Source organism: Sceloporus occidentalis, unplaced genomic scaffold (genome assembly GCF_023333645.1).
Source record: "Sceloporus occidentalis isolate IW3139 unplaced genomic scaffold, rSceOcc1.0.p SCAF_2, whole genome shotgun sequence".
Classification (NCBI taxonomy): domain Eukaryota; kingdom Metazoa; phylum Chordata; class Lepidosauria; order Squamata; family Phrynosomatidae; genus Sceloporus; species Sceloporus occidentalis.
In genome coordinates, this window is record NW_028316982.1 from 35,853,743 (window position 1) to 35,873,443 (window position 19,701).

General features: G+C 39.5%; 1 long non-coding RNA gene across 1 annotated transcript; it reads left to right on the forward strand.

The window, feature by feature from the left end:
• The first annotated feature begins 7,855 nt into the window (after positions 1 to 7,855).
• LOC149318153 (uncharacterized) lies at positions 7,856 to 19,365 on the forward strand. Its single transcript, XR_016279804.1, has 3 exons — positions 7,856 to 7,904; positions 13,213 to 13,423; positions 19,276 to 19,365. It is a non-coding gene; the product is annotated as an uncharacterized LOC149318153 (long non-coding RNA).
• The last annotated feature ends 336 nt before the right edge of the window (positions 19,366 to 19,701 follow it).

Below are 19,701 nucleotides of genomic sequence, written 5' to 3' on the forward strand. Positions count from 1 at the left end.
GACAGTCAGAGGCGCCTGTTATCAGCTTCGGCTGATACGCCAGCTGCGACCCTTCCTGGGCCGGGGGGACCTTGAAACAGTGGTACACGCACTGGTTACTTCTCAACTCAATTTCTGTAATGCACTCTACATGGGGCAACCCTTGTACCAAACCCGGAAGCTACAATTAGTCCAGAATATGGCAGCAAGGCTGGTCACTGGTAGCTCCAGGGCCAGCCATATAACACCTATACTGAAAGATCTGCATTGGCTGCCACTACGCTTCCGGGCGCAATACAAGGTGTTGGTCGTTACCTATAAAGCCCTAAATGGCTTGGGCCCAGAGTAGTTGGAGGACCGCCTCTCCCCATATAATCCGCCCCGCACTCTCAGGTCAGGAGGGAGACATCTTCTGAGAGTTCCTAATGTGAGATACGCGGCGTCTGCGCATAGGGCTTTTTCTGTATCGGCCCCGCAGACTTGGAACTCTCTTCCTGACAAGCTCCATTCTGCCCCCTCCCTGGAGTCTTTTAGAAAGAATCTAAAGACTCATCTCTTCCGCCAAGCCTTCCCTCAAGTGTCCTAACTACCACTCTTCTCCCTGTGCACTGTATGTATTGTATTATGGTATTTATACTGTTTTTATCGTGGTTTATTGGCTTATTGGATTGTACATTGAATTTTATGAATTGTACTGTTTGGTATTAATAAAGGGGTCTGATTGGGTTATTTTGTAATTTGTATTTTGTATTTTGCATTTGTTGTACACCGCCATGATCGTAGGAATGGCGGTATATAAATGGAATAAATAATAATAATAATAATAATAATAATAATAACAACACACACAAAAAATACCTACCAGAATTATTGAATTTAACCTGTTTTTGTCTCTCACTGATGCTGAGAATGTGTGTCACTAGGTTGTAAGGGATTTTTGAAAAGTCATTTAGATGTGTGCGACTCAACATGGTGATTTGTTCATTGGTGCTGGTCCACATGCCATCAAATGCTGTGAGTCTTCTGGAAAATATGCAAATATGGCAATACTATGTCACAGGTATGGTACCACTTGAGGGGGGGGGATGCCAGTGTGCCACATCCATTAGCTTGAGAATGACTGACTTAGAATAATACCAGTTCTATTATCACTATATATTTTATGTTTGTTTTGATGGGCACATTAATGTAGAATGGTAGAGGAAATGGAAAAACATGCATATATTGTGTGGGAAAGTTGTGGGGAAGGGAGGGAAATCAGAGGTCTGTCTTCCCCTTTTTTCAAGCTATCAGCCTCGGGGAAAGTTGTGGGGAAGGGAGGGAAATTGGAGGTTTGTGTCCACATTTTGCATGCCCAGACTGTGACCCTTGGAAGAGGTTGAGAGAGGGAGAAGGAAGGAGCAAAGTGTTGTTTTTCTCCCCTCTGTTTAGATCCTTTGTTACATGCTCCTGAGTTTGACCCTTGACTTATCCACCGGCCATATCAAAATCCATGATTTTGCCCTCAAAACCTGCCCTTGACTTATACATGAGGTCGACTTATGCATGAGTATATATGGTAGTCCACCACACTCCAAATTTGTTTCTTCCATTGTCAAACAGACAGTTCTTGTCATCTGGAAGCTCTTTCCAAAGCTCACTCAAAATATCCTTTCTTGTAATTTGAATCCATTAGTTTAAGTTCTACCCTCTAGAGCAATGGAAAACAAGCTTGCTCTGTTTTCCACATAGCTAATGGTGGAGACAAATTTAAAACATCTTATAACTGCTAACAGTCATGCAGAGATAAAGGAAGTTGTTTTATACTGTGTCAGGTCAGTTACTTGACCCCATTTACACTGACAAGCAGTGTGTCCGAAGAATTTCAGACATCAGTCTTTTCTGGCTGTAAACAGAGATATCAGTTATCAAGACTGGGAGCATTTACATGCAAAATTCTGCATCACAATAATTGTTCCTTTCCTTTGCAGAAAGTTTTGAAGAAATGTAACAGTGCTTGCTAATAAGAGTGCAAAGTGCCACAGTAATACATAGTGTGACTCAATGAAGTGGAAAGAAATGTAAAAAACAAAAGCCATGATAATTCTTTTAATCCAAAGAGCATGAGATAATATATGGTGGACAGGTAATGAATCTGAGGTTCTAATGTTCAAATCTTGACATTAAACAAATCTGCTTCTGTTCTGCATCTGTCTCCAACCTGCAGCTTAACCCTCAGATTGTGATAGCAGCTTTCTTTGTGCAGTGTCTGGTGTTTAGGCTGGCTGGAAATTCCAATGTGCCTCTGCAAAAGATTGTTAATGTTCAGGCCATAAAACCAATGGCCTGTTTTATAGCAAAAGGCACACTGAAAGCTGCTTCATGGTTCATCTGCACTTGTAGAAGGAAGATTGTTTTCAGTCAATGGAAATCTGTGTACTGTATTTTTTTAAAAACTGGGTTAGGTGTGGTTTATATATTCATGAAATGGAGTCTGAATACAGAAATCCACAACATATCCTAAATTATTAACTGGAGTTTATCACATGGAGTGTGCAACTTAGAGTTGTGAGAGTAAAGCCTTTTTAAGATATGGGACTTCGGAAATGACCACAAATATATTGGAAGTGAAGAAGCATGGCCAACAGCTGAGAGTGTCTGGGAGACAGCAAGCTGGAAAATTAACTAAGATGTGGTACATTTATAATAAAGAACAATAAAGGTTGTTCAAACAAAAATCTACCAAACAATGATACCTTTGGCCCCATTCAGACTGGCACATTTGTGCTGGAGGGAACTGGGTACAATTGGGGACCCTCCTCTCGAATGCCTCCGGAAGCAAGTGTCCACTATAAATACCTTAATCGGGGTATTAAAGCCCAGAACACCATTGCAGCTCTTTACCGGCTTAAAAGGAAGAGTCCTCTGCTGTCAATCAAATTAGTTCTGCTTTCATAAAAGGTGACGTTTCTTGCAGCCATTGGCTAAGCGGATGGCGGCTTCCCCCTCCTTTTTAAAAAAATTCTGGTGGGCAAGGTGCGCATATGCTGTCAAATTTTAAAACCTCCGGTGTGTGTCTTGTGTGTAGCAAAAGCAAAAGCATTCAATTAGTATCAATTTGACAAATTAAAAGGGAAACATTTGTAACACTGGCATTGTAGCATTTGCATTTTAAACAAATAATTCCAGGAGCAAGAGGAAATGATAGGGAAATGTAGCGCAGGCATTCTAACTGTAGCATCCACATATAACACAAATAATAATAATATTAATCATCATAATAAAGGCTCTTAAAAGGTGCTGTTCCAGGAGCAAGAGGAAAGAAAAGTAGCACAAGCACACACACATTCTATGTCACCCAAAAAATCATGCGCATAGACTGTCAGTAATAAAAAATAAAAATCCGCAGCCCAATTTCCCTTGGCAATCCTCCTCCTCCTCCTCCCGATGCTGCCCTCCATAGCCCCCTTCTCTCCCCCGGCTCCTGCCTTCTCCTCCTCCTCCTCTTTTCGATGCTGCCCTCCATGGTCCCTTCTCTCCCCTGGCTCCTGCCTTCTCCTCCTCCTCCTCCTCCTCCTCTTTCCGATGCTTCCCTCCATGCCCCCCTTCTCTTCCCAGGCTCCTGCCTTCTCCTCTTCCTCCTCCTCTTTCCAATGCTTCCCTCCATGGCCCCTTTCTCTCCTCCAGCTACTGCCTCCTCCTCCTCCTCCTCCCAATGCTTCCCTCCATGGCCCCCTTCTCTCCCCCAGCTCCTGCCTTCTCCTCCTCTTCTTTCCGATGCTTCCCTGCATGGCCCCTTCTCTCCCCCGGCTCCTGCCTCCTCCTCCTCCTCCTCCTCCTGATTCTGCCCTCCATAGCCACCTTCTCTCCCCTGGATCCCTCCTCCTCCTCATCTTCCTCATCCTCCTGCTCCTCCTCCTTCTCCAATGAAGGGGAGGGAATGCTGTGCCCACTGCCCTCCCCCTGACCTAAATCCCTCCCCTGAACTTGACTCGATCATGACCGGGGGCAAGTTCATATTCGCGGAACTCAGGTTTTTTCAAAAGAGATGGCTTTTAACCAGATTGCAAATGATCCGCGCTAAGGGGCATTTGCCACGAAATGCTTGTGCATGCCTCAAAATGGATTGTGACAGATTCAGGGCAAATATGAACTTCACATGCAAGAATCGATTCCTGATCCGGGTTAAAACGTAGTCTGAATGGCCCCTTAATTGGCCAACTGAAATGCACAATATACTTGTTGCAAGCTTTTGAAGCTCCCCTGGCTTCTTCACCAGGCAAGATGTTACATACGAAACAGGAGAAAAATTAGAGATGTTAGTAAGATGCCTGCATTTTGTTGTTTTTGTCCTTAATTAAGACGGTATGGGAAGGGTATCATTAGCAGGCTGGCCCCTCCTCCTCTGGCCATATGGCAATTGGGCAAAGTCCAGGAAATATAAAATCCATTTGCATATCAACAAGGACTTCTCTTTTGCAATCTGGTATGTCACCATTCTTGTGAGGACACAGACCTCTTTACAGGCAGAGGACAATGGATTCCTCAAGAAGTCTCCATGTTTTTGCATCAGGAACATTTTGGTGGGTGTAGAGATAAAGCATGCCAATGCCAAATTTGAGAAGGAAAAAAAATGTTTACCGTGGTTGAAGGTCCCAGTCTGCTGGCTCACTCTTCAGCATTCCCCTGTTGCAGCTACAATATGGTGTCTCACAATCCAGAAAATATGCAGTGGTGGCTGTGTTGGCCATTTAGTAAATAAAAAAAAATTGTAAGTAACTCTGATAGCCTTGACTGAAGAGTGGAGTATAAATTATTATTATTATTATTATTATTATTATTATTATTAATCCACCATTTAGTAAATTTAAAAAATTCACCAAACAGTGGTACTTTATTGGCCAACCAAAATGCACAATATATGCTGTAAGCTTTCTTCTGGTGCTGGTTCCAATAGAAATCTCTAGTTTTAATCTCTAATGTCATAAACCAGAATATAAAAATATGGCCAGTAACTTGCATAATCAATGGGCATACAGTTCATCATTCTACAGGGACTGTTTTGGACGATACATATAGCTGATGGTGGTGGAAGTGATGTTCTGCCTGAGGAACCATTGCACATGTGCACTGATGTTCAGTAGTAGTGTACAAATGTGTACTGTGTACAATGTTGCATACTGCCCTGTACATGGTACTTTGCACTCCATGATGACAGCCATGTGTATTGGTTTCCAATGTTCCTCTGGAGCTATGTTACTATCCAGCACAGAGGTTGTATAATTGGATAGTTACATGTTTCCTGTCATGCAGTAAACAGTATAGGACTGTGATAGCCAGCTACATAGAATATCTTCTTCCATATTAATCTACCACATCATTTAGGTCTAATTCAGAGATTCTTCTTTCCACCATTCATACCACCATGTTAAAACAGTTTGTTATATAAAGATTTTAAAAAAATAACAAGTGGCTAATTGATATTATTAGTAAACTGTTAAAAAACTGAAAGTGTCTTCTAATATAGAGGATTAGAAAATGAATGATTAACAGTGTTGTGTGTACAGAGGTCTGCTTGTGTGACATGACCATCTCCTCCTCCACCTTGGTTCCACACTGCCTCAAAACGCATGAGATTTGGTTCAGCAGTTTCTTCAATCTTCCCTATTAATGTTGAGAGTATGAAAGAAATTGGAGGGGAGGTGAAACTGTGTTTAACTCCTTCTGTTCATGGGAAATTTAACTGGATCCTATTTTCTCAGTGATGTGGTTCAGACATGTTTGTTACATACAAACTCAAGGAACTATAGTTGGTTCTAATCAAAGCTAATTTAAATAAATCATATGTCCTCAGAGTATTTTAGTTTGTTAATTGATATTAATAGTTCTCTGAATTCATATGCAATGTGTAACTGGCAAGATAGCCATTTCCATTCTGCTATAAAGAGGACACGGGTTTTCATGGAATTAGTATATGATGTTTCGTATGTATAGATGTTAATTGAGAAATAATTACTAAAATGTAAATAGAAATACTAAAAAAAATCATAGCAGAGAAGGCTGTTTCTAAATTATTTGCATGTGTGCTCAGTCTGCTATCCAGGTGCTGACTGTTAAAGTGCAGCTTCATGGCCCCATTCTGTTCCTTCATCTGGCTTCCCACACCCACTTTAGTGTGGACAACGCTTCAGCTAGAGGACAGCTTCAAAAAAGATACTGTCCTTAGTAAAATAGACTACATGACAAAACTAGGAAACAGGGGGTTTTATGTGAAAACTATAGCTTTCCATCTCTTCTGATTCCTTAAGATTTTTTTTGAACTGGGCAGCTTACAGGCAAATCATAATCTGCTTAATAATACTCAGATTTCCAAAAAGTTACTTTTGGGAATACAAATCCCAGAATCCCCAGTCAGCATTACCACTGGTTCTCAAAGCAATAACCAAGATCCTTCAGCAGACACATAGCCATCATGTCATGGCTATGGTCCATCCTCCTGACCTGACCTCTGAAAATCATCTTGAAATCCACCCATCTGTACCAAGAATAGTGATTCTATGGCACTGGCTAGCAGGGTGTTGAAGGATGACACATCCAGCCCCTTCCTGACAGCAAGTGGTGGTGCACCAACCAGAACCAGGGACCCCTGTGGATTCTTGTCACAACTTGCCAGTGCACCACTTCTTGCTGGTGAGAGGGAGCTGGGTGCATACTTCAGTGCCCCACTCACCAGTGCTACAGAACTGCATCCTTTGCATGACTGGTTGTATTTCAAGGTGGGTTTGGAGGGCATTTATAGTGATGGCAATAGTTCCATGATTGTAAATGTGAACAGGAGACAGTTATGAGCTTGTAAACCTAGCTTATGACATTGTAACTAGCAAGACTAGTAGGATGCCAGCCAACATTTCACTGATCTAGTACGCTTGCAAGAAATTATCTCATGAAAAATGATACTAGCAATTTAACAAGATGATTTTGACATACAAAGATCTAGTTGTTAAAACATGACCAGTATATTTAACAACTACCAACTATTTGCTTTTCTGATAAGCTTACCTTTACTGTTGTTATATTTATGACAACAGAATAGAATATTTGCTGAATATAATATTTGGATTCTTACCTATAATTACCTTACTTTTCTGTAAACCTTCTATATAAATACTGCTGTGTTTCGGAACAAACTTATTTTTGTCATCTTTATTCTTTGCTTGTTCAGTACATGCATGACTGGAAACTCGTCCTAAACAAAAAGTAAATTACAAGCTGTCACTGGAAAAGGCTGAATTCTTTCGAAAAAGCCCCCAAATAACAGAGTTAGAATTACCACAATATATTTTGTAAATCACATTTCTAGATGCAAAACTAGTACTTTTGCTTTCTGGAACAAACTATTCAGCTGAAGCACGCAGAGCAACATGGAAAAACAAATCTCAGCAAAGGCCAAGAAATGCATTAAGATAATCTCATCTCTAAGTCTTAGGCTGTTGTCCTGAACTCTGTAAAGTGTTCTGAATTTGGAATTCAGCATTTAGATAAAACTACCTGATGCTCATAGAGTATCAAAACCATTCTGAGGTGATGGATGTTTTCAGTGACCAAGGTACTTTGTTGCAATATCATTTCATCTTGATGGATATATGAATGCCCGTTTTCTCCCCCCCCCCCCAGGAAGCTGATGTTGATCACCAGTGGCAGTCACTGGAGAAGAAAGCTGTAAATGAATGCTATTGCTGAGCAGTAGCAGATATTTGATGGTGAGCAGTGACTGAGAGAAACTGGAGCACAGAGACCAAAGCATTCTTATTGGCATTCTTATTGGCAGTTAAGGGCAACAGCTTCCTGTGATTTAAATAACTTCTTAGTTCTCACCTCTGATTACTTATTGGTGGTAATAGGAGGAAAAGCTTGAAGATGGTTTGAGGGCACCCTGTGGATTGGAGGTTCTTTCCTTGTGTTTTAGAGATTTGTTGTGGGGCAAAATTAATGTATCTGCATTTGTCTGTGTGCATAGGCATCTATACCAGAAATTTCCTTCCTTCTTAAGCACCAATAATGATAATAATAATAATAATAATAATAATAATAATAATTTTATTCATATTTCCTGCCTCTCCCTACGGATCGAGGCGGGATTGCAGCAGTAAAAACATCTTAAAGTACATACATGATTCAAAAACATCAATCAAAGAAATAAAAATAAAAGGGAAAAAGAGAAAGTTGTTACAGTGTTGCTCAGCCGTAAGGATCGAGTCATATATTCAGATGTACAAATCAGATTAGAGATCAGTTGGATAGGCCCGCTGGAAGAGATCTGTCTTCAGTGCCTTTTTGAAGGCTTCCAAGGAAGTGATAATATGGACCTCTTTCAGTAAATTGTTCCAAAGTCAAGGGACCATCGCAGAAAATGTTCTACAAGAGGTAGTTTTCAACCTGGTTTTGGGGTGTTCCAAAATTTTTGGGCCAGATGATCTAAGAGTGCGGGGCAGATTATTAAAAATAATTAAATTATATATATTGTACCATACTTATACAATTAAACTGTCTGATTAAAAATAATATTGTAAGCCACCCTGAGAGCCATTAGGGCTGAAGGGCGGGATATAAATACCTAAATAAATAAAAATAAATAAATAAATAAATAATGTAGGGAAAGGCATTCCCTTAAGTAACTCGGGCCCAGGTCATGTAGGGTTTTATAGGTAATAACTGACACCTTGTATTGCACCCGGAAGCTAATTGGCAGCCAATGTAGAGATTTCAACATAGGTGCAATGTGCTCTGATCTCGGTGTCTTGGTGATCAGTCTGGCTGCAGCATTCTGAATCAGTTGGAGCTTCCGAACTTGGTACAAAGGTAGCCCCATGTAGAGTGCATTACAGAAATCTAAATGAGAGGTTACCAGTGCATGTACTACTGTTTCAAGGTCCCCCTGAGCCAGGTAGGTATAAGATCAGGTGGGTAAGCCTGCCAGAAGAGATCCGTCTTTAGTCCCTTTTTAAAGGCATCTAAGGTGGTAATAAGAAGGATCTCCTCTGCTAGGCTATTCCACAATTTAGGGGCCAGAGCAGTGAATGCTCTATGGGAAGTTGTCATTAACATGGTCTTATGGTATTCTAGTAAATACTTCCTGGTTGTTCTGAGAGTGCGGGGCGGATTGTGTAGGGAGAGGCGCTCCTGCAAGTAACTCAGGCCTGAGTCATGTAATAACCAACACCTTGTACTGTGCCTGAAAGCTGATTGGCAGCCAGTGAAGAGATTTTAGTACAGATGTTATATGGTCAGACCTAAGTGTACCGGTGACCAGCCTGGCTACCGCATTTTGAATCAATTGAAGCTTCCGAACTTGGTACAAGGGTAGCCCCATGCAGAGCGCATTACAGAAATCTAAATGAGAGATTACCAGTGTGTGTACCACTGCTTCAAGGTCTTTTTGGTCCAGGTAGGGACGCAGTTGGCATATCAACTGAAGTTCATACCAAGCACTCCTGGCTATCACATCTATTTGAGATGACAACTGTAGGGATGAGTCCAGGAGTACTCCCAAACTGCAAACTTCATCCTTTAGGGGAAATGTGACCCCATCCAGGACTGGTTGAAAAATCTCCATTCCTGGACTTAGAGTACCTATCGCGATTACCTCTGTTTTCTCTAGAATCAACTTGAGTTTATTTTCCCTCATCCAGCCCATTACCAACCCAAGGCAGGCATCCAGAGGAGAGATGCCATCTTTAGTCACTGTAACAGTCAGAGACATAGAGAAATAGGTTTAGGTGTCATCAGCATACTGATAACACCACACCCCATGTCTCTGGATGATCTCTCCCAGCGGCTTCATGTAAATGTTAAACAGCATGGGGGACAGAATGGCGCCCTGAGGGATGCCAGATTTATTTTATTTATTATTTATTAGAGTACTTATACCCTGCCCTTCAGTCCTAAAGGCTATCAGAGTGGCTTACAATTATTATTTGTAATTAAATGGTTCCCTGCCCTCAGGCTTACAATCTTTTAGAAGAGCAGCTATCCCCCAGCTTCACCATCTGGAATCTACCCAAGAGGTAGGAATGGAGCCACTGGAGTGCAGTGCCTCCAATTCCTAACTCCCTCAGGTGTTCCAGAAGGATACCATGGTCTATGGTATCAAAGGCCACTGAGATGTCCAAGAGCACTAACAGGGTCACACTTCCTCTGTCGATGCCCAGACAGAGATCACTGACTAAGGTGACCATGGCAGTCTCTACTCTGTATCCCACCCTGAAGCCGGTTTGAAATGGGTCCAGATAATCAGTTTCATCCAAGACAGCCTGGAGCTGGAAGGCAACTGCCCTACTTTTTGCTGTTCATAGCACAAACAACACTTTTATGACAAGGGGGTGGGATCTTTGTTCTTCCATCATATATTGTACCATATTTAATACGATTAAACTAACCCCTAACTGTTTAAACTAGCCATTGGCCTCCAAGCATGAAAGCTAATCCCATCTCCCCAAGCGGAATTTTCTTAGTTTTCAGATAAAAGTCTTCATAGAAGTTAAAAGGAGCATCTCTTAGAAGCAGAAACAACAAATGACATGCCATTCTGCTGGCCACATCCTTATAGTACCTACCAATGGTTGTTTGCAGATGGTCAGAAATTATAACATGGGAAATTCAACACAATTGTGTGGTTTCCTTTGGCAGCAATAAGCCATGTTTCACATACATTTGGGATATGGCTTGGTTTATACAGGATCAAAGCTGGTTCAGAAATGAATCCAATGGCTACCCCATTCCATTTTAGAAAACAGAAGTATTTCATGCAATGGTGAATGGCTGAACTAGGACACAGTAAATATTCATTCCTGCCAAAATTTGCCCAAACCACTGTTCAGAGGGATCCCAATGATTTGAGTTTTATGTACATTGATTCTAATGCATTTATCCTTAGATGGTTTTTAAAAAAATGATAAGAAGAATTGTGCTCAGCCAAAACCAAAGAAAACACTGCAGTTACTGGTGTCTTCATATTGTAAGAAGCTTAGATTCCTCTCTTGCAGTGTGTGAGTGTATGAAGGAATTCTGTAGATAGGAAGTAGATATTGGCAACTGTTGTATACAATATATAAATACATGCTAACAGTTATATATGTAATAGTCATGGGAATTAATACACACTTTTAAATGTATAAACTGAGAACTGAGGTATATAGAAATGCCTTTATAGTTTTCTTTGGAACTTTATTAAACTGTGAGGCAGTCTGTCATTATATAATTCTCTGTAATGTGACACACATGATCATAGGCTTCTAAAATATTTTTGCATATACACAGTACTGAATTCTAGAGATGAACCTCTGACTAGTTTACTGACCTCTGCAATTTTAATTTTGTTCCTTGTTATTGTACTTGTAATCCCAGATGATGGGTCTGGTTCCAGATCTAAAGATGCTGAAAGATGTGTAGCTTGGACTGAACTTAAAGCCCTACATGGCTTGGGTCCTCCTGCTGGAGGAGTTCCACCACATTCTCACTCTTATAGCCTTTAAGAAGGCCCTTAAGAAGGATCTCTTCCTCCAGGCCTTCCCAAACTAGTTTCCTCTCCCCGAATATGACTATGAACATGAACTTTATCGCACGGGCCCTAGAACAGGCCTGTCACATTCCAAAAAGGGGGCGTGATGAGAATGGGATGGGCTAAGAATGGATCTTACCGCACAGAGGAATGCTGCCGCTGCTGCTGGACATTCCCATCGCATTCTACATCCGTTCCAGAGGGTGCGATTTTTGAGAACTGTTCAAAAGCTTTCTCAAAAATCACCTCCTCTGTGATGGATGTAGAATGTGATGGGAACATCCGGCAGCAACGGTGGCAGCGTTCCTCTGTGTGGTAAGATCCTTGCTTAGCCCCATCCCGTTCTCATCACGCCCCCTTTTTGGAACACAGCGGGCCCCTTTTAGGGCCTGTGTGATAAAGTTCTATGACTTGATCGTGATCAATGTCTCTCTATCCACCCAATTTCCCCCAATTTTTATCCTCTCGTATTTTAGTGTTTTTAAATTGTGATTATCCTATATTGTAGTTTTATAATTGGAATGGGGAAGGGATTAATTTTAAATTTTATTGTATTTTTAGATATTATTAAAGTGAAGAAACAAAGGTAATTATTCCACAATAATAAAGTATCTACAATATTTTCCAGCTGAGTTTAACTACAACTTTGTCCTTTTTCCTTATTTTTCCCTTATTATCAATTGGCTGTAATTGGAAGTTTTTTCCCCCCTGTTCTTTCCATTTAAATTCTGTTAGTCTCCTTTGTCCTTAACACCACCTCTCTATCACTTTCCCCCATTTCTTTTCGTAATCTTGCTTTGTTTCCCCTGCAATATACATCGACATTTTGTCCATCTCCTTAAATTCCAATACTTTTAATTTCCATTCTATTAGTTCTGGAGTCCTTTTTTGTTTCCAATATCTGGCATAAACCATGCGTGCAGCCGTTATTAGATACAATATCATACTAGTTTGTGTTTTATCTAGTTTTTTCTGCGGTATATTTATCATATTAAGTAAGAATATTTCTGGAGATAATGGTATTTTTATTTCCATTATTTCTTGTATTTCTTTATGTATTTGCTTCCAAAAATTTTTTATTTCTTCACACTGCCACCATACATGATACATTGTTCCCCACTTCTCTCTGCACTTCCAACATTGTCCGTCTTTTCTTTTTCTTTTTTTCTTCTTTCCTCTTCCCTTTTCTTTTTGTATATATTTAAGAAATCAAATAAAGATAATTTTTTAAAAAAATTAAATTTTATTGTATTTTTAATGTATTTTTACTGTTGTAACCCACCTGGATTCCTCATGATTGGGTGGGCTATAAATTAAAGCATAACAGTGCCTCCAAGTCTCATCCCAGAAATGTGGCTCAGAAGGATACCTCAAAGCTGGACCCTATCCTGAATAGAAAACCCAGTCAACTATCACAATACATGGAAAATGCTAAAATGCACCATTAGGCTTAGAGAAACTTTGCAAAATGAAATACAATGAATCATACACACTACCATTGTATTATCAGAACCTTTAATAAATGCAGAGTAATTATTCTTTTTTAAAATCTGGAATAGTCAGCATTAGGGCAGTAAGACAATCTGTTTTCCTGTATAATGTTTATATATGTTACAAATAGTTTCTTGATACATTGTGAATGAAAGGGAAAAAGCAATATGAATATGGCATAGAAATATATTATTTTTCTTCTCTAGGACATTTTGCTTGTTACAAAGAAGAGGAGCTATGTAAGAAACTACTCCAAAGTCATCAATTATCTTTGACCTAAGTTGCCAATTGTGATATATTTGGCATTTCTTACACTGTGTCAACTGGTCCTTACAGTTTCCATCAGAACCTCAAGTACTATAATTTACCACAAAGGCTGGAGAAGATGGAGGGCTATGAAAGCAATTTCTTTGGCAGGTAACAGGGCTTCCATACAAATTGCATGCTTAGTACAATAAGTAATCCTTCCCAAAGTCATATTTCTCTTCTGAATACTTGTTTGCCCCTCCCACAAGAAAACACTCAGAAGTTGGAAGAAAACCAACACATTTTCATTTCCTAAATGTAACAAAACAACACTGAGCATTGAAACGCCATTTGGATGCAGTGCACTCTCTCACTTTAGCTTGTGAAAATGGAGACGAAGCCTGGCAAAGTCAAGCTTATTTCATTTTAATACAGAAGTGACAGTGCTGTGACCTTTCTGTGTTATTTTTTGTATGAGTGTGCCCTGCAGCATGAAGAAATGTGACATTTGAAAGGAGAGAGCCTAGTGTGGTTAAACAGATGGAGGTTTCTTGTTTGTTTTGCCTCTCCTCTGACATCTGTTGTAAATGAAAAGGGGATCAGAAAGTTATGAAATTACTAGTGTGAACCCCACAGAATCTTTTTAGCCATGTCAAATTTTTCTCAGATGTGCTACTGCAATACACACACCACAGTATTAATTATTTCAGTGCTTTTTTGCTATCATTTCCTTCAAAATAGTGGCAGTTGCATTCTGGTTCCCGAGAGAAGATTAATTAAAGCTGACCAATAACTGTGGATAAAAGTCATTAGCGTCTAAATGTGTACAGTCTTTAACTGTTGAGGCTGAGAGGCTCTGATTTTGTCAAGAGTATGTTAAAAGTTTAACTTCACTAAAAGAGAATTGTGAAATGAGAAATATGAAAGACACTGCCAATGTTCAATGCATTTAGGCTATGGAATTTGGTTACCTAGGCCAACATGTGAAATCCCTGACATTACATATCTCAGATTGCATATGTGCACAGGGTAAATTATAGTACAAATGAATTATGGTATTCAAACAAATTAGCAGCTTCAGTACGGGTTAGACTGCAAAAGAATTCAGACTCAAGGCTGTATTAAATATCTAGCAAGGTTAGAAATCAGATGGACAATGTCCTTACAGTATTCTGAAGTGTGCAATGTGTTTGGTCCTGTAACAAGATTTTATCATATTGCCAAAAGTGATGGGACCATAGCAGGATGCTCACATCACTATCATGCAATTGCGCAAAGATTATCAGATGATATTATGTGACATCACCATAATTCTGTCATTATGAGACTTTCCTATGAATGAAAAGTAGCACTAGAATTACTCTTTATTTGCGGGATAATGACAGAATTATGGCAATGTCACATAATGTCGTCTGATAATCTTTGCGCAATTGCACAATAGTGATGGGAGCCTCTGATAATCTTAGCAGAATTGTGCGATAGTGACAAGAATCCTGCTATGCTTCCATCATTTTTGGCCATGTGAAAAAGTCCATAGATAAGGGATATTAAAGTTTTGTGCCAATCCTGCCATGGTGCATTTACCTTTGCTGTTATAAGAGCTGGAGGTATGGTGGAAAAGGAAAGCAATTAATAGTCACAGAACAAGAGAATCAAGTTATAGTGAAGTGAGCCAGTGAAACAATTCATTGGTGGGAACCATCCACCACTACTGCAGGTAACCATGGCAATTATTAATAATAATCACGTGGAGAAATGGGTATTGTGTGTGTGTGTGTGTGTGTGTGTATGTGCTGTCAAGTTGCCTGTCAATTCATGGTGACCTCATGAATTTTATAGGGTTTTCTTAGGGAAGGAATACAGAGAAGTGGTTTTGTCATTTCCTTCCTGTGAAATATAGCCTACAGTACCTAGTACTCATTGACAGTCTTCCACCCTCTTCCATGAGATAAGGGAAATCAAAGGAATGCTCAAACCAAAAGGTGGAATGCTATATTATAACAACAGGAACATATTACAAGATTAGAAAGAAATACAAAGACAATGGATGTAATACACAGAAGAGCTATATAATAGAGATGACAAAATTAATGACACATGGAATGAAAATTTATACAAAGATGAACCCTGCATTTCAGAAAGAGAGGTGCAAATTGCATTAAGAGAAACTAGGAAAAATAAATCACCAGGAACAGATGATATTCCAAATGAACTGTTACAATTCACTCATACAGAATCAACTCCAGTGTTAACTAAAATATGCCAACAAATATGGAAAACAAAATCCAAAAGAAAAATAAGTATGTGCTATATAAACTATATCAAAGCCATTGACTGCATTGATCATGGAAAGCTGTAGAATGCTCTCAAAGCCATGGAAGTCCCACTACATTTGATAGTTCTGATGATAAGCATAAGAGGCTAGCATGTAAGAACAGAATATCGAGAAACAGAATGGTTCCCAAATGGCAAGGGGGTCAGGCAAGGCTGCATTCTATCACCTACTTGTTCAACTTATACACAGAAAATATCATATGAAGAGCAGGCGTAGACTTAAAAGAAGGGGGAGCAAAGATAGGAGTAAATAACACCAACAATCTAAGATATGAAGATGATGGTATCATATTATTAGTGGAAAACATCTTACTGTGGAAAATTTTGAACAATTGCTGAGTAAGAAAGGAAGAAAGTGCAAAGGCAGGCTTGCTGCTGAACATAAGGGGAAAAAAAACAATCACAGATCTATATGTGGATCTACCCGGGGGATCTACCGAGAGGCGGGGAAACATAATTATTATTATTATTATTATTATTATTATTATTATTATTATTATTATATTAATTCAATCTAGACAATGAGGAAATCAAAACAGTTAAAGATTTCTTGTACCTTGGATCAAACATTGATCAGAACAGAGACTGCAGCCAGGAAATAAAAAAAAGATTTGGAATGGGAAATCAACAACAACAACAACAACAAAATAGAGAAGATATTAAAAAGCAAAGATATACAATTGTGCACTAAAGTTAGAATCATCCAAGCCATTGTATTCCCCATCATTAAGTATGGATATCCCTAAGGGGGTAGTCCAGGTGTCATTTAACGTGTTTTGAATCTCCCTATTTGAGGAAGGAGAAGAACATCCAGTTTCATAGGCCTCTTGTATGAAGGTGATTAAAGGTCTGTAATTCAAGCTCCTCCAACAATATTAGAAAGTGAAGGGAAGGCATCTCCACTATGTTCCAGGAGAGGCTATTTATCTATGGTCAAGGTCTCCTTTTCCTGCAATAAACCCCAGAAAAGCCTTTTTAAAAAAGTACATTGCTTTCAAATAGTACACATAGAACAACTGAGAAGCTAGCATCTTTCATTTGCTTTTGTTTGGAATAAAGGAGAAGGATACTATTTGAAAATTGGGGCTTGAGGAGGGGGATATCCAGAACCAAAAAGGAAAGGAAAGGACACCATCCTCTCATCTGTTCTATTAGTGTGATTTTGGGAGGATACATGAAGAAGCTGTTCTTTTGGCTTGGAGTTATCTTCTGCATAGGATTCCTAAGTTGATAATTATAACCAATAACAAAACATTAAAGTATAATTGGCTTCCATGGACAAATTATTTATCCATGTACAATTTGTACAATATTGCCAAAATCCAACCATTTCTCTCTGCCTCTACTGCCAAGATCCTGGTCCATGCCCTAGTGATCTCACGACTTGATTACTGTTAACGTCCTCCTCGCTAGGCTTCCTCTTTCTCACCACCATCCTTTAATCTCTGTCCAGCATTCAGCTGCACGCATTATCACTTCCACCCACCGCTCTGACCACATCTCTCCTGTGTTGGCATCCCTTCACTGGCTCCCCCTCCCTTTCCACATTCAGTATAAGCTCCTGCTGTCGACATTTAAAGCCCTCCATGGACTGGCCCCTCCTTACTTATCAGACCTTCTTTCTCCTCACCTTCCCATTCAGGCCCTCTGTTCTGGTAGTCAAGGTCTGCTGTCTCAGCCCAGGATTTCCTCTGCCCCATCCCGGATTCGCCCCTTTTCATTTGCTGCCCCTCACTCCTGGAACCTTCTTCCCCCACAAGCAAGAGCCATCACTTCTTTAACCAGCTTCAAAATGGAGTTGAAAACCATCCTGTTCAGAGAAGCCTTCCCAGGCATTGCATAATTGTCACTTACTATTTGATGTTCTTTTGGTGCCTGTTTATCAAACCATTTCCTGTATTGCTATGTACTGTATATGTATTATCCTACTTGAGAGTATGTATTTTCCCTGGATGAAGATTAACCATCCATTATGAAGCCAAGCCCTCCCTTCAGTCCATCTGCCTTGGTCCAGGCCTTGGAGGTAGAGAGGAACTGCTGGACCTCTTACCCTTTCCCTCCACCACTCCCTTCTCCTTCTGTGTCATGTCTTTTTAGATTGTAAGCCCGAGGGCAGGGAATCGTCTAACTAAAAAGATTGTATGTACAGCGCTGTGTAAATTTACAGCGCTTCCTAAATAAAGGTTAATAATAATAATAATAATAATAATAATGTATGTTAAATATTCCAAAATGTTCTAAATTCCAAAAAAGAAAACCTTGATTTTGCTATTTTATATAAGGTACACCATTTTACTATGCCATTGTTTACTATGCCATACTGGAACTTGATCATATATTATTTTCATGGATTTTGGTATCCACTTGGAGTCCTGGAACCAAACCCCAGTAGATACCAAGGGCCCACTATAATATGTATACGTTCACTAGTATTTTCATGTACAGCGCACCTGCCTTTTACATGGGCACGCCATACATGGCTTTCAGCATATGCTGAAAGCCATGCCAGAAGAGCCCATTGCACACCCAGGAAGAACTAATGAGGCAAGTGCCCATGGCATGTGCGCGCTGCTGCACATGGTGGGTGCAAGCCCCATTACTTTCTATGGGGTTCAGCATACACTGATTTCCCCTTACGCATAAGGGGAGGGTGCACTGTGTACAATGTACAAAGCATTTTCATTTACAAGACTCATCCATAGAGTCTTAACTCCTAGGGTAAAAATTAGAAACTAGCTGAGGAAATGTGGTGGGGAGTCCTTGAATGCATCATGAATTACTGTGCATATTATTTTCATGTTCAAATGCAGAATATAGGAATAAGTAGTAACTAAAAAGATAACTTGCTTCTGAAAAGTCTTCAGGACTTTTCTGTATGACAATTTATAGGCCTTTTTACAACTACCCATGATGTCTGTTAATTTCCAAATCTTTAATGATAAACTCTGTAATTACACAATGAAATAGGAAAGCTGAAGATGGGCTGTGCAAAGAGTTGCACTGAGATTTAATGAAGTAACATTAGGGGTTAACTCTGATAGTCCCAGTTAAAGTAGACCCACTGAATCAAAGGAACCTACATAAATCCTGATTTACTATGTTTCCATTAATTCAGTGAGTCTAGATGGGGCTAGACTAGATTAAGACTAAAAATTAGATCGATAGATTTAGAGCATAGCTGTTTTGCTGATATGTCTGTTTAATTACATATATGTCTACCTTTTATTCAGAACAGTCTTAATTTGAACTTCAGGAGACAACTGTATTCAAAAACTGTGACTTGCCCAAAACAACACTGCACACTTCACAGGACAGCAAACATTTAAACTAGAGATTCATATCCCTAAACCTTGCACTCTAGGTGCTATACCAGATTAAAAAACGAAATGACTCTTCACATTTTTGAGAAGATATTTTGTCTTCATGGAGACATCCTTATGTCTATTTGTCCTCATTTACATGTACTAGATCAATTCATTACTCTCTCTTTCTAAGAAATAATTGAAATAATGCAATTTGCCACCATTTGAAGTGATGTAGCTCCATTCTGTGGAATCCCGGGGTTTGTAGTTCTTCAAGTCTTTAGCCTTCTCTGTCAATGAATGTTGACTTCTAAAAAAAGCTCTATAAATCCCAGGATTCTATAGAACAGACCCACTTCATTTGTTTCATTTGTCCTCACCTCATAGGTACACTGTGAATGAAGGATATTCTATAATAACAAGCAAACAACAACAACAAAATCAGAGCCAGAAAACAGGTTTACAAAAGGTGCAACATTGGTGTGACTAATTGTTCCCCTTTTCTGGGGGGAAAAGAAGAAGAAATCAACATGATTTGTATGTCCTAACATACTACCATTGGTAATTCCAACTTTTAAACAATGTTGTAAATCCCCAAATTTAGGAAATAGACAAAAACTAGTTTTTATTTAGTTTATAGTTATATTACTTGTTTTTATTTAGTTTTTGGTGACATAGTACAAAAGGCCATTTTGTATTCTACAAATAACCAGAACACTTAGCTGTCACTTGGGTGCTGTAGTGGCCCTTGCAGGTAAATATCCTACATGCGGTGAACTGTCTGCTAGTTTTCTTACCTGCTGCTCTATAACA